Genomic DNA, 16,095 nt, shown 5'->3' on the forward strand with positions numbered 1-16,095 from the left:
AAAGGAGGGGGATGCTCTTTTACAGAGGAAAGGGGTGGGGGGGAGTTGGAAAAGCTGTTATAAACAAAAAGTCCATTGGAGTAAACTGGGAGTTTGAGGTATATAATGTCTTCTCATTGGCTGAGTTGTGACAGATAGCATTGGCTGGGATGTTGCCAAGGAAGGAGTCAAGACTTTCTTCCTCCTGCTGGGATGGTAAAGCAGTATCCATATGCAAGGTCTGTGTCTTCCTGTTGGGTTTGCTACTGACCATGAGTGGTAGGGCATGGAAGCTTCCCCTGCTGGCCTCCTGACTCCATTCTGAATGAGATTTCCTTTATTAACTGTCACATTTCCCCCCTTTTGATCAAGCTCTTTCTTTAAAAGGATTGCTGATTGTCAGGCACCTGGCGGCTCAATCAGTTGAGCGTCCGATTTCAGCTCAGGTCATGATCTCGTGGTTCATGAGTTCAAGCCCCACATGGGGCTAGCTGCTGTCAGCGCAGAGCCCACTTTGGATCCTCCCTCCCTCTCTCTCTCTCTGCCCCTCCCCTGCTTGTGCTCTCTCAAAACAATAAAACCTTTTTAAAAAACAAATAAAGCATTGCTGATTAAGAGTCAGGTTTTCCATATGTAGTGGTTTTGTCCCGTAGTCCCAGGAGCGACCTCTCCTGGGTGGCCTGTCCTACACCAAGAGGGAAAGTGCGTAGCAGCTGGAAAGCACTTAAGGCCACATCTGAGTTAACAAGGAAGGTTAGGAGAGAGAAACTCTCAGGTTATCCCACCTAAAATCTTCCTAAGGTCATAACTGTTGGAAATCTCAAGGCCTTGAGCCAGCATCACCTTATCGGATACATTTTTAAGAAGTTCGACAGGCAACAAAATACAAACGTTAAAATAATTATACGAGACAGAAGTAACAGCAATTCCAGATTGTATGACGGTTCTAAACTAGGCCTCTAGGTCTGCAAGTAGCCAACTGAAATATTTATTGGCACTTACTCTGACTTAGGGGAGAAAGGTTTTCCTATGAAAGCAAACCTGAAGTCATGTGTGCCGTCTGGGAATCTCTACTGAAAGCGACCATGAAAGCAAAATAGTGAATCCTGCAAGAGCACACTGAAAGAATTAAGTCAGTACATTTGGGAAGATACAGCTAGGTATAAACATGAAATGATAGCTGATAAACTTTTTCCAAGAGAGCACAACTTCAAAGACATTTTAATGCTGTATTGTTAGCTCAAAAGAAGGGTTTGCACTGAAGTGTGTTATTGGTAATACAGCCTGTAAGTTTGTAAATTCAGAGAATATCAGTCTGGAGAAGAATCTAAAGCCAGTGAATAGTTCAGATTAAAGAAGACTTTTGTGATTTTGGAAACTTCTTGTTTTTTGTGTTTTTTTTTTTTTAATTTTTAAGTTTATTTATTTGGAGGGAGAGAGAGAACATGAAAGCGGGGTAGAGGCAGAGAGAGAGGGAGACAGAGAATCCCAAGCAGGCTCTGAGCCATCAGTGCAGAGCCCGATGTAGGGCTCAAACCCACGAACTGTGAGATCATGACCTCAGCCGGTCAAGAGCTGGACGCTTAACCGACTGAGCCACCCAGGTGCCCCTGAATTTGAAAACTTCTAACCCTTCAGAAAAAGCAAACGGAAAGTTAACTTGTCCTGGGATCATGATGAGCTATTTCCAAAAGGCCACAAACAAAAGAGGTTCCTTCCTCTCACAAGGGCTTGGGAAATGCAGACAGGAGCATTGTCTTTCTACGAAAGAGAAAAAGCAACAGTGAGAAAAAGGTGTACAGGTCTGGCCCAGACATCTTCAGAAAGTGTCTCAGGAGAGGTCATCTGCTTCAATGCCAGGAATTCTTTACTTTCGGGTCACCAGATGCTGGGCAGGTCCAGCCAGGATTTGCTGTTTTCTTTAGTTAAGTCACATGAATCTAAGAGTCTATTCCCCAGCACAAAGGTTAGTTAGCAGTTCCTGATAACAGGCTTTCCAGTGAGGCAGAAGAGTCTTTCTGGAAGGGTCTTTTTCAATAGATGAAATCTCCAGGTTACCGGATGGGGTACTTAAAGTCATGGCCTCCCAGTAGATTACTCTGACAAAGCATGGTTATTTTTAATAGAAGCAATTAGCCTTTACACTCTTGAAGTCTATTTCCTTTTATCAACTATGGGCCAAAGGAGGCAGGGACCAAGTGTATTGGACATCCTGTAATTATCTCAAAGGCTGAGAGTCTAGGAGTTCCCAAAGGATAGATGTGAGATTTAGAAGACCAACGGTAATGTTTTAGGCCAAGGTATTTGGAGGGTCTCTACAAAGTTTGCCAACTGAGTCTCTTAAGTACATGTGACTTAGTACATGTGACTAACCCCATTGTTGGGTATCTCTTGTCAATTTTTCCAAATTATCATTTGAGAGAGCATCCCTTTGAACCATGACAGAGATCTGGCTGTTGGTTTCCTTGAGAGCAACATTCTTGGCAGAAATATCAGTGAGGTGGATTACCGTGGCCTCCTGGGAGTTAAGTCTGGAATGCCCAGGAACTTTAGTGGCCAGAGCAGAAGACAAAAGCATGGCACCTAACATATTTTAGACATAGGAGCCATTTTAAATTGTATTCCCATTGGAGGGAAGGACACCTCATTGTTTCCATAACATTCCAAAGTCATGAGCTGCCCCAAAGGCATACCAACTATTGGTATAAATGTCTGTGGTTTTACCTTTGGCTAAAGTACAAGTTCAAGTAGTGGTGTGTATATAATCCAGTCTCTTGGGCTGAATTGTAAATGTAATGGTGTTGTTTCAATGACTTCAAAAGGCACTGCAGTAGCATACCCAGCATGACATTTTTCCATTTTTATTCTTTAAATAAAAACCACCAGTAAACCATGAAAAGTCTACATATGTTTAAGGAGTTTCCTGTAAATTGTCATGGGATTCAAAAGGTAACCTGTCAGCATTAAGCAGCCATGAAGGGTCTCATCGGGATCCAAATGTAGTCTTTGTTTTGGGATCAGATGCCCCAAGTATTAAAACTGAGTTTGAGCAAACTAATTCTCTTTGGAAACTTTGTGTCCCTTTAAAGCCAGAAGCTTTAACCTCTTCCTGTGAAAAGGTTTGAGAAGGGGGGCAGGGGAGCAAATCATCTGCATACTGGAACTGGTACAGCCTGCAGAAAACCATATACCATCCACATCAGTTTTCAATGTTTATGGAAGTGAGAAGGACTCTCTGTGAAACCCTGGGGCATTAGTATCCAGATAGATTTCCCTTCCTCCCAAGTAAAAGCAAAAAGATATTGTCTCTCCTGATCAACTGGAATACTAAAAAAAGCACTGCATAGGTCAATTACAGTGAAAATTCAATGCAAATGGATGTTCATAATGGATGGGGGTTGGGAATAACAGGGTGCCGAGGGATGATAATGTTATTTATTGCTCAGAGGTCCTGGACAACCTCCATCGTCAGTCATTGAGCTTTCTCATAGGTACGGTAGAGGTAACGCAGGGACCAGTGCAGGAGATAATGAGGTTCTAACACTTGCAATCTTCTATTATGGGCTTGATGCCTTGAAGGGCTTTTTTACTGACAGTGCATTGATTAATTATGGGAAGACATTGTGAGGGATATATTCGGAATCTGCCAACATGAGGCGAGGATTTTGGCCATAAAGAGGACGGTAGTTGATCCAACAAAAATGAATAGAAGATGTCCAAGTGTCATTTAATGTCCCTGGTTGGCTATTTTGATTACTACTGTCAAAATCTAGAATTATTTCCCCCTTTTGGGAGAAAGGAATTCAGGCATGCTACTTTTCCAAGAAATCTCAGCCCAATAAACGAGTAGGGTCAGAGGAACTAAGGAGAAAAAGTGTGGATCTCTCAAAGGACTTAGGCCAAAGGGGAGTAGGTTCAGAGAGAGAGGCCTCTCAAGGTTCATTGCAGGCCCTCACAGTAACTGTTCTGGTACTCCAGGCAGGGGCTGCTTTACAGCAATGGGGTTTAGCACAGAGAGCATAGCTCTGGTGTCAGTATCGATAGAGAGAGATTCATGCCCAACCTAGAGAGTAGCTTCTCTGAGCAGATGAAGAGTGAGGATTAGGAAGAGCACCTGTAGTTCCTCGGAACCCCACGATTGGGAATTAGGACACTGGAAAGACAGACTAGAGGGCCGCGGGCTCCTGGAGCACTTCAGTTTGTAACAGTCTGCTCGTTCCAATGCCGTGGCTCTTTGCAGTAACAGCAGAAACTCCAGGATTTGAATTTTGTTTAGGAGACTTCACTTGCTGGAGTTGAAAATTGAGAATTTGAGCGGTCTTTCTGTTAGGTGACTCATCTAGGACGCAAGTGAGCAGGTTTGCCAAATTAACTAAATCTGGAGGGGTTGTTTTAGCTAAAAGAGAAACATCCTGGGGTCCTTTCAGCTAAAGGGAAAGATCCCCGTTCAACCTGTTCATAAACATCGAGTTAAATGCTATATACGTGTATATATTCAGGCTTGCACACACACGTATGTGTGTGTGTGTGTGTGTGTGTGTGTATATACTTTTGAGAGAGAGAGAGACAGAGACAGAGAGCGCATGAGTGGGAGAGGGGCAGAGAGACAGGGAGACACAGAGTCTGAAGCAGGCTCCAGGCTTTGAGCTGTCAGCACAGAGCCTGATGCGGGGCTCGAACTCACGGACCACGAGATCACGACCTGAGCCAAAGTCGGACGCTTAACCAACTGAGCCACCAGGTGCCCTAAAGACCAGAATATTCTTTAAAAAGACAGTTTGGATTGACTATAACCGTCATGAACAAACTCATCAGGCTTTTGTGTGCAAGCCTGAATTTTGTTCCAATCAGCAGGCAGGGGAAAAGCTACTGCAATTGCTTGGGGGAGCTTTCCAGCCCATGCTGCAGCATCTTGTCAAAAGTTAGGGGTTTGGGGGTGCCTGGCTGGCATGCGACTCTTGATCTTGAGGTCGTGAATTTGAGCCCCACATTGGGAGTAGAGATTACTTACAAAAAAAAAAAAGTTAGGACTTTGCCTCTCTAAATTCCCTTCAGAATGTTCCCTTCTGACCAGTTTCATCCAATGTTTGGCCTAGTCCTCACCAGCAAGCATGCGGGCTAATTGATATAAATCTGAGAAACCAGATTGGTAAGTCTGAATAACTAGGCTAAATTCTTGAGCAAACCTATGGGAGTCGTCTGTTACTATAGGAAACTCATGAAATATGGTTCACAATTCAGCCTTAGTCCAGGTAACATAAGAAACTTGAGTTTTGTTTAGATCCTTAGCAGACTGAATTTTAAAGAGGCAGGTTTTCCTAGGTCCAGGAGAGGAGCAAGTTGGGGGGGGGGGGGGGGGGAGGAAATGGGAAGTTTGGCAAAGACAGAAAAATGGCACAGGGATCAGGGTCCTAAACCCAGGTGGCTGCCCCTTGTTTGCAGACAAAGAAGATGGGAGAGGAGAAAAAGGCCTCAGAAACCATTTTGACTCTTTTCAACTGTTTGCCTCAGTTAATTTAGAAATAGTACTTTGCAGGGGCAAGCTTAGAATCCTCAACCCATGCGGAAGCCTCAAGGTACCCCTTTAAAATAGCATCCCAGGGGCACCTGGGTGGCTCAGTCTGTTGAGCGTTGGACTTCGGCTCAGGTCATGATCTCACAGCTTGTGAGTTCAAGCCCCACATGGGGCTGGCTGCTGTCAGCTTGTCAATGCAGAGCCTGCTTCAGAGCTTCTGCCCTCCTCTCGCTGTCCCTCCTGCACTTGCACTCTGTCACAAATAAATAAATATTAAAATGGGGGTCTCGTTCAGGTTTTGGTTTGTTTTGGAGTCATGGCTTTCTAATTTAATCTTGAGTAAAACAAGCTTGGGGAGATCAAAATTCCCCTTAATGGCCATTGAAGTTCTAATCGGCTAAATCAGTCCACTTGGTTATAAAATACGCACACTGATGGGCTATAGTTTTGAAACACAAAACCAGCCAGGGGAGCCTGGGTGGCTCAATTGGTTAAGCGTCTGACTTGGGCCCAGTTCATGATCTCTTCATTGCTGGGTTCAAGCCCCGCGACTGGCTCTACAGCTCTGAGGCTGGAGCTTGACTCCGATTCTGTGCCTCCCTCTCTCACTGCCCCTCCCTCCCCAACTCCCGCTCAAATAAATAAACATTAAAAAATTAAGAAAAAACTGGCCAGAGTCCCAGTCGCAGGGGCAGCAACATCAAAGCATTTTGATGGCTGGAATCCCATTTCTTACAGGTTCTTCTCTACAGCAAAGACAAAAGTTCCTAAACAGGGGAGTGCAACAGAAATCGCCTGGTTCCAGAAGGAATCAGAGCAAAGGCCAGATTAGTTCTTACAGGAACAGTCCAGTTCCAAACCGAAGTCTGACCGAAGGCCAGCAGTTCTGACAGGAATGGTCTGGCCCCAAAAAGCAGTCAGACTGAAGGCCAAATGAGTTATCCTAGAAAAGAAAACCCAAGGCCTTAAAACACATCCCCAAGAAGGCCTGGAGAGCGTGTGGCTCGAAATCGAGGAGAAAATTAACCCTCAAACACCAGGGTGGGAGAGAAAGCAGTGAGCCCAGTCGGTTCCGTGGGTACCCGCACCTGTTTGCTCGCCAGCCTCAGTGTCGTTGAGGGTCTTTTCTGGATCCCACTTCCAATCACCGAGTAACGTTAACTTTAAAAAATAAAATAGACAGTTACCTCGCTTGCAAAAGTGAGGTTTTTTTTGGGGGGGGGGTAGGGGGATGGCAGAGAATTGCAACCCAGGAAGAGCAATCTATGGCAAAATGATAAGCAAGTGCCCCAAACAAAGCAGGAGAAGGCTCTTTTCCACAGGAAAGGGGGACCCTGGGAAGCCTGTTATAAACCAAAAGTCCACTGGAGGAAACCAGGAGTTGGGAGTGTAGTGGCTTTTCATTGGCTGAGTTGTGCCTGTCTCTCATCGGCTGGGCGGTTGCTAGGGGGGAGGACAGCCTTTCTTGCTCCTGCTGGTATACTCAAGTTATTCACCTGTAAGATATGTCTCTCCCTTCGGAGTGCAAGTGGGAGAGCGTGAGAGTTCCCCTGACAGCCTCCCAACTCCGCTCTGAGATGTCCTCTTATCAGTTTTCACAGGAGTCCTGCGTAAACTTTTGGAGGAAGCTGTGAGGTATCACTCACATTATTTCCGGCTATCTGTGCAGGCATCTTTCCCATGTAATGCCCGAGGTCGCGAACCCCCCCGCAAGAAACCACCAGAGTCGTAAGTCAAAGCCAAGCGGCAAGGGTCATTTATTGCAGGTTCGAACCTGGACCTCTGCTGCACTCGTCGCCAGTGACGCTGAGAGGCCCCGATCAGGGTTGGTACAGCGTTTTTATAGACAGAGACAAATAGCACAGGGGAGGTTTCAAATTATGAGGGGCCTGATTAGTTGGTTTTAAAGTAAGGACATTTGTTGTTCTCTGATTGGGCGTCCTTTGTCCTTTGGTGGGAAGGCTTTGTCCGTTACTTGTGGTGGGAGGAAAAGGGGGAAGGGGGGAGGGGGGAGGGGAGGAATGTGTTAAGCAAGCAGGTTTACAGAAGCGAGAAATGCCGGTTAGTTTGTGTACAATCACTTATTCTATTGCATATCAGACTACATTCAGGAAAGGTTTCACAATGCTCGTAGCAAACAGCAAGCAAAACAGACTTCTCAGCAATTGTATTTCTTATCAAAGATCCATAATAAGCAGAAAAGAGAACTTAGCTTTAAACTAAGGCAGGGCTGTCATTTGGATTTAAAGCTGTTCTTTTCACCCACAGGATGCCTGCTGGACATGGCTCTGAGCTGAATGTACCGCTACTTTCAGAGCCCACAGGTTTTCCAGCATCTGCCTGAGAAAGTGGGATACTAAGCCCATGGCTCTGATTCTTCCGTGTCACTCAGGATGTTCCTATGACCATCCTTGTAGCAGGGCTGGGACTAGACGAGGCTAGCAAGCACCCAGGGGGCAAAATTTAAGCAAGTGCGCCCTGTCAGCATTGTCTGCCTGAAAGGGAGCACCACCTTAAATTTTGCAACCCAGGCACCTCCCGTCCTCCCCAGGTCCCTGCCCTGCTTGGTGGTTTGGTTTGTGCCTGGGCAGGGAGTGGGGGAAGAGTAAAATGGACTTTTGCTATGTATATTTTAAAAAATTTTTTAAATGTTTATTATTTATTTTTGAGAGACAGAGTGGGAGCAGGGGGAGGGGCAGAGAGAAAGGGAGACACAGAATCTGAAACAGGCTCCAGGCTCTGAGCGGTCAGCACAGAGCCCACCGTGGGGCTCGTACCGTGACCCGTGAGATCATGACCTGATCCAAAGTCAGAGGCTTAAGCAACTGAGCCACCCAGACATCCCTGTAGCTTCCTTTTTAAAGAATCTCTCTCCCCTCCCATCCTGCAAATCTCCCCACTAATTCCCTAGGCAGGTTGTCTTCATTTATTGTCATATACCAGGTTTTCTTTCCCTGTGGCTTATAGTACAGCTCAACCCAGAGCTTTCCAAGTTTTGCTATCATGAAAGGAGTCTTTGGGGAGGAACCGAGGAATTCTTTTTCCTCCTGACAAAGTGTGACTCTCAAAACCCTTGCCTCACTAGAAACCAAAAAGGCCACTTAGGTAGAGAAAGGCTGAGATTAGGTCTATCCCATGGCAGTCTTACTACGATCAGCCCCAAATCTCCCGAGGCAAAAGGATGCCTCTGGCAGGCTAGGAAGAAGGTCACATACAAAGGAATGCAAAAGAGAAAATCCCGTTAGTATATTTCAGAACTATTATCCCTGTTATTTACAGTTAAGGTTTTATTTAAATTCACATGCAGTTTTCATTTCTATATATTTTTGCTTCCACACCATTGTCTATAATTACTGAAGATTGCTTTTCTTAGATCAATTCACTTTATAAACTACTTAGAGGAGTCACCCATAGCAAACCAACTTAATATGATAATTTTTGAGATAAGGTTTAATTTTGCAACGATGAAAACATTTGGGTGGCAGATATAAATCGTTATAAAAAGATAACTTTTGTATTGATCTCATTAAATACAATTTTAATTATTAGCATTTAAATCACTTTCAAAGGCAGGGTTGCTTTTTGGTGTTCTAAGGTAAGAGATTTTCTAATTTCTTAGGCTTTAAGAATTTAAAACTTCATGGTTGGGGGCGCCTGGGTGGCTCAGTCGGTTAAGCGGCCGACTTTGGCTCAGGTCATGATCTCACGGTCTGTGAGTTCGAGCCCTGTGTCGGGCTCTGTGCTGACAGCTCAGAGCCTGGAGCCTGTTTCAGATTCTGTGTCTCCCCCTCTCTGACCCTCCCCTGTTCATGCTCTGTCTCTCCCTGTCTCAAAAATAAATAAAACGTTAAAAAAATTTTTTTTAAATATAAAAAAAAAACAAAAAACTTCGTGGTTGTATGATACACAGTCAAGAAGCAAAACACAATGTCTTTTGTAATCTTTTTTTGAATACGGAAAGTACAAAACAAAAGGGATAAAGTTAAAAGAAACAATCTAAACACTTAAACATTAACTTACCTAAAAGTTATTGAATTTTACTGGATGCTTAAAGAGATGCACATAGTTCCTATTGTGCATTTATATAGCTGAATAATGGTAGGAAATGCTGGTCCCAAAAGAAAAATCACAGATTCCTTCCTTGAATAATCAGTTTCTGAAGAACAAAGAAAAAGGGCTTATTCCTCAGATTGCTTTATTTCATATCACCTTCTCAATGTTGGCTACTCTGTAAATTGAGGGGAATTAGGTAAAAAGATCATAAATATCTTTATGATCTGGTTCTAATATTCTATAGCTCCATGATTTTTTCCATATCTCACATATGCATTCTCTATAAAAGTTGTTTCTAGGAAAGCCATCAGTTGTAAGTGATGTTAATGTTTGTACTTCCTCCTTTATGCATCAGTTTTATATTTTTATTCTGCTGTTTGTTTATACTTTCCACAGAATTATTGTTTATCAAAAATATTGTGCATGACCTTGTGCTAAGTGGACCCTTACTGGGTGTTTGGGAGAGAGAATAAATTTAAAGACAAAAAACATGGACTACATCCTCAAGGTATTTAAAAAAAAATTTTTTAACAGTTATTTATTTTGGGGGCACCTGAGTGGCTCAGTTGGTTGAGTGTCCAACTTCGGCTCAGGTCACGATCTTGAGGTTCATGAGTTTGAGCCCCGCATCGGGCTCTGTGCTGACATCTCAGAGCCTGGAGCCTGCTTCCGATTCTGTGACTCCCTCTCTCTCTGCCCCTCCCCTGCTTGCTCTGTCTCTCTCAAAAATGAATAAACATTAAAAAAAATTTTTTTACATTCATTTATTTTTGAGAGAGAGAGAGTGTGAGCAGGGGAGAGGCAGAGAGAGACAGAGACAGAATCCCAAGCAGGCTCCAGGCTCTGAGCTGTCAGCCCAGAACCCGATGTGGGGCTCGAACTCATGGACCGTGATATCATGACCTGAGCCGAAGTCGGACGCTCAATCGACTGAGCCACCTAGGCGCCCCTCAAGGTATTTTTAAATGGCCATTTTTATTTAACTCTGCTCAGAAACAGGAAGAAAGAGTTTCAAGAAGCAAGGAATTTTCATTCAGAAGACCAGTGTTCAAGTCTAGATTTTACTTCTGTGTGATGTTGGACAAGTAATAATGCCTCTCTGAGCCTCAGTTCCTTTATTTCCAGGGTGAAAGTCGTATTATAGACCTTAGCCTGCCGCATCCCACATGAGGATCAAATGAGATCACTATCAAGCTTCAGATGAGAGTGAGGCCAGGGTTCTGCAACCCCAGCACATGACTTGTTCTAATCTGGTAGAAGCCTGTGAAAGACGGAACAGGTGTGTGTGGCTGGGAAGGAGGGTGTGGTGGTTTTGATGGGTGGAGAGGGATCAAGCTATGGTAGACAAAGGAATTATCCTAAATGAAATTCAGGAGCTAGACCTCCAGCAAGAATATTAAACACATGTTCTGTACTGGGAAAGAGTCATAGACAGGAAGTGGATGGGTGAAGTGGGGGGGGGGGGTGCTGCTGAGGGGAGGAGCAGAGGCAGATTCAGATGTGGGGAGTTCTGGGGGCACCTGGGTGGCTCAGTCGGTTAAGCATCCGACTTCGGCTTAGGTCATGATCTCAAGGTTCGTGAGTTCAAGTCCCGCGTCTGGGCTCTGCGCTCAGCTCAGAGCCTGGAGCCTGCTTCGGATTCTGTGTCTCCTTCTCTCTCTGCCCCTCCCCAACTTGTGCTCTGTCTCTCTCTGTCTCTCAAAAAATAAATAAATGTAGAAGTGGGGAGTTCTGTTAGGGGCCAGCTCAAAAAGTCAGGGCTAACCTCATATGTGAAAGGGTTGGTTCTCTGAATAAGGACTGGCAGACAGAAGCAGGAAGCAGAAATAGAGAGGTGTCATAGGCCAGGTGTGCTTGTGTTGACTCAATTGTGTAGGCAGAAAGGTCTGATTTCCTAGTCTCCTAAGGGTATTGAGGGCAGGCAAGGATGGGATCTTTGTAGGTTGCAGCAGCAGGGGAAGACAGAGCGGCTACATTGTATTATTAGCACATTAGAAACAGGGTCAAAGGAAGATAAAATTTCTACTTAACATTGTTGCTAAAGCTAACCCTGCATTGAGATTTAGTCTGTTAATTGTAAGGTTTATTAGCCCGATATAACCGCGTTTAAATGGCCACTCTTAAAGTTTATAACGATTTCTTATTTGCTCATTACGAATAATCTTTACTGCATACATAACTTTGAAGACTACTGTGGAGATGGTTAGTTGTTTTATATTGCTGTTCTAAAAGTCTTATTCCATATAGCTTGAGATTGACTGACTGGTGTCTGTTAGGCTGCCTGTAAAATGGGACAAATCCAGGCATGTGCTGGCCCCCAGCCCCTGAGACCAGCCTTAGAGGCACGGATGGCACCGAACAGATGACAAATGGAATTCAGTCAAGGAAGAAAAAAAAAAAAAAAAACTGCAAAGAGGTGCCCAAATCAGAGCTAGGTAGGGTGCCACCAGGAGGCAGAGATTTACAACAAAGTTTACGACTGGTCCTGATTCATCCTGATGATCTTGGGAGCTCAAGCTTGCCTTTATAGGGCTGGCTGATTTCATCCCGTATTTCCAAAAGGCCAGATATGAACCTTAACTTTAAAAAGATTTATAGGGCAACCTGGGGGGCTCGGTTGGCTAAGCATCTGATTCTTGATTTCGACTCAGGTCATGATCTCACGGTTCATAAGTTCAAACCCTGCATTGGGCTCTGTAGTGACAGCATGGAGCCTGCTTGGGATTCTCTCTCTCCCACTCTCTCTGCCCCTCCCCTGCTTGTGCTCTCTCTCTCTTTCCCAAAATAAACTTTTAAAAAAGATTTATAAATTCTTTCTCTATAAAACTAATAATCAGTTAAAAAAGAAGATACAATTATAAATCCATTTACAATAGTAGCAAAGCTCAAGATCTCTAGAAATAAGGAAGAAAGATACAGATTCTTTAAGAAGGAAGTTATGTGGGGCGCCTGGGTGGCTCAGTCGGTTAAGCGTCTGACTTCAGCTCAGGTCACAATCTTACTGTCCGTGGGTTCGAGCCCCGTGTTGGGCTCTGTGCTGACTGCTCAGAGCCTGAAGCCTGTTTCGGATTCTGTGTCTCCCTCTCCCTCTGACCCTCCCCCGTTCATGCTCTGTCTCTCTCTGTCTCAAAAATAAATAAATATTTAAAAATTTTTTTAAAAAAAGAAGGAAGTTATGAAATCTTATTGTAGTATATTAAAAAATAATACAAATGGAAAAATAGATCATGTTCTTAGGTGGACTCCTTAGTAGTCCCCAAGTTTAAATTTTCCCAAATTGATCTATAAATGAAAGGTAATTCCAATTAAAATCATAAGGAGAGTTTTGTTTTGGTTTTTGAGAGAGAGCACAGGTAGGAGAGGGGCAGAGAGAGAGGGGAACAGGATTCAAAGCAGGCTCGGTGCTGAGAGCAGGGAGCCTGATGCGGGGCTGGAACTCACCAACAGTGAGATGATGACCTGAGCCAAAGTTGGTCGCTCAACTGACTGCACCACCCAGGCACCTTGAGTTTTTTTTTTTTAATTGAATAAAATATTCTTAAACTCCATATAGAGAAATAAATATTTAAGAATAGCCAAGAAATTAATTAAAAAGAGGAATAGTGAGAAGGATTTGCATTAGCAGGCAATAAAATACATCATAAGACATTGTATTGGTGGAGGAAAAAACAAACTGCACAATGGAACACAATCAAGATCCCAGAAATGGATTTCAACATGAAGAGGAACTTAATGTTTGACCAAGTTGAAATTTCAATTCAATGAGAAAAGGATCACTAATTTAATAAATGGCTGACACACCAGGATAATCCATCTAGAGGGAAATAAAGTTGGAACCCTATCACATACCACATAGAAAAGTAAATTCCTGGTGGATTAGAGAATTATGTGTAAAGAAAAAAGTCATAGAAACAACTTATACAATTTAGATGATTATTTAGACAACCTAGGTGTTAGGAAGAGCTGTTCAACCAAGACAGAATTATAGAAAAATGTTTCTTATGGCAAAAGATATGAAAACAATGCCAATAGATAAAAATTATATTTATTAATGTGATGAACTAACCTTGTATTAAGATTAGTGACATGTCATCACTAGGTCATGATGTATCATCCTTTATAACGGATTCATTTGCTAATATTTTGTTAAATTTGAAGTCTACTTTGATAACAGTATAGTTACACGAGCTTTCTTATAAGTGTCTGCATGATATATCTTTTTCTATCCTTTTCCTTTCAGCCTATCTTTTTCTTTATATTTAAAGTATGTCTTTTGTAAACAGTGTGTAGTTGAGTCTTATTTTTTTTGCCTGGTCTGACAATCTCTGCCTTTTTTATTTTTAATTTTTAATGTTTATTTATTCTTGAGAGAGAGAGAGAGAGCACGAGCAGGGGAGGGTCAGAGAGAGAGGGAGACACAGAATCCAAAGCAGGCTCCAGGCTCTTAGCTGTCAGCATAGAGCACGATTTGAGGCTGGAACTCACCAGTCGTGAGATGATGACCTGAGCTGAAGTTGGACGCTTAACCCACTGAACCACCCAGGCAACCACCGCAACCCCCCCCCCCTTTTTTTTTTTAATCTCTGCCTTTTAATTAAAGTATTTAGTTTACACTTAATGCAATTATTGCTATAGTTGGGTTAATATGTGCCATCTTTTCTGTTTTCTCATTGCCCTGCTTAATCTTTTTTTCTCCTTGCCTAACATTTTTGGACTTACCAAACACTTTTGGGGATTTCATCTCATCTCCTATATTGACTTTTTGCATCTATTTTTGTTTTACATTTTAGTGGTTGCTTAAGAATTATCATATGCATCCTTAACTTATTATAACCTATATTGGATTCATATTATACCACATCACGTATATTGTAAGAAACTTTAAACACAATTCTTCCATTTTTCCTCTCCCGTTATTTCTGCTATTTCTGTTCTATCATACATTTTACTTCTACATAGTGACAAATCCCGCAATAAGTTCCATTGTGTGTATGTTAGAGTCAATTATCATCTAAATAAATTTTAATTTATATTTCTATATATTTACCATTTTGCAATTCTATATTCCCTCACAATGATTCTTATTGTTGTTTAATATCATTTTTCTTTGTCCTTAAGAACATTAAAAAATATTTCCTGTAATATAGTGCTTATAACAATGAATTCTCTGTTTTTGTCTCTATTTCACCTTATTTTTAAAAGATATTTTTACTATATACAGAATCCCTGGTTAATAGGTTGTTACTGCTGCTTCTTTTCTTTCATCACTTTAAAAATATCCTTCCAGGGGCACCCGGGTGGCTCAGTCAGTTGGGCGTCTGACTTCGGCTCAGGTCATGATGTCAGTCGGGGCTTGCAGGTTTGAGCCCCACGTCGGGCTCTGTGCTGACAGCTCAGAGCCTGGAGCCTGCTTCGGATTCTGTGTCTCCCTCTCTCTCTCTGCCTCTCCCCCGCTCACACTCTGTCTCTCTCTCTCTCAAAAAATAAACATTAAAAAATAAATAAAAATATCCTCCCATAACCTTCTGGCTTACATTGTTTTGATGAGATGCCATCAATAATCCTTGTTGTTTCCTGTATGTTATGCATCTTTTCTCTATGATTGCTTTTAAGACTTTATCTTTTTATTTTAAAGTCTCCTGTAGTCAAGACTGGAGGGTTTGAATAGCCCTACTAGGACATGACCTTTCTTGTGGCCATGGTATTTAGTGAAATCTTTCTACTCTGGGTGGCTGGAACTCTGACATGTTTCTTTGTTGGGAAAGCTCTGGAATTTCTATTTGGCACACAGCTCTCGGTAGCCAGGCATCGCAGAGCCCTGCCCTGCCAAAAAAGACACAAGGGGATGCCTCTGCAAACATCTGGAGCTGTCACTGCACATAGCTCTCTTTGTTCCGATTTCTTATAGCGCAGTTGCAACCACGTCAGCAGCCTTGAACCCTGTTCTCTGTTTTCTTTTCCCAACAAGACTACTGCTCTCTATTTGGGATTGACTTCCTGGTGCCACAGTTTGGGGAAGTGCCCCCAGGCAGAAAGCAGGTGTGAATATGTACCTCATTTTGCCGGTTCTTCTCTCAAGGATCACAGCTGCACATTGTCTCTTGTCCAGTGCTGGAAACAGTTGATTGATGTATTTTGTCGAGTTTATGATTATGGTGGGATACTAATGATTCCATCACTGGCAGAATCAGAATCAGTTATACAGGCTAGTTCTACATGACCAGCACTTAATCTTCCATCACAGGAATCGAAAAAAAAGCCAAGATTTTTGCTAGAAATTGTTGTGAAATATAATTCTTACTTTCCTGACTTTTAAAATCAAACTTTAAAGACAATTTAACCCTTTACCAAGAACTTAGTCATGGTTATAGGTAAAACGTGTTATATTATGCTATCTACACTGATGCCTTTAAGATCTCTTGAAATTAGGGGGACCTGACAGTATGAATGAACGAATGAATGAACGAATGAATGAATGAACTGCTACCATATTTTGTTTAGCACCTGCTCCATATGAGTGTTGTTCCTTTCCCGCTTCATTCTCCCTT

This window comes from Panthera uncia, chromosome D4 (assembly GCF_023721935.1).
Source record: "Panthera uncia isolate 11264 chromosome D4, Puncia_PCG_1.0, whole genome shotgun sequence".
Taxonomy (NCBI): Eukaryota; Metazoa; Chordata; class Mammalia; order Carnivora; family Felidae; genus Panthera; species Panthera uncia.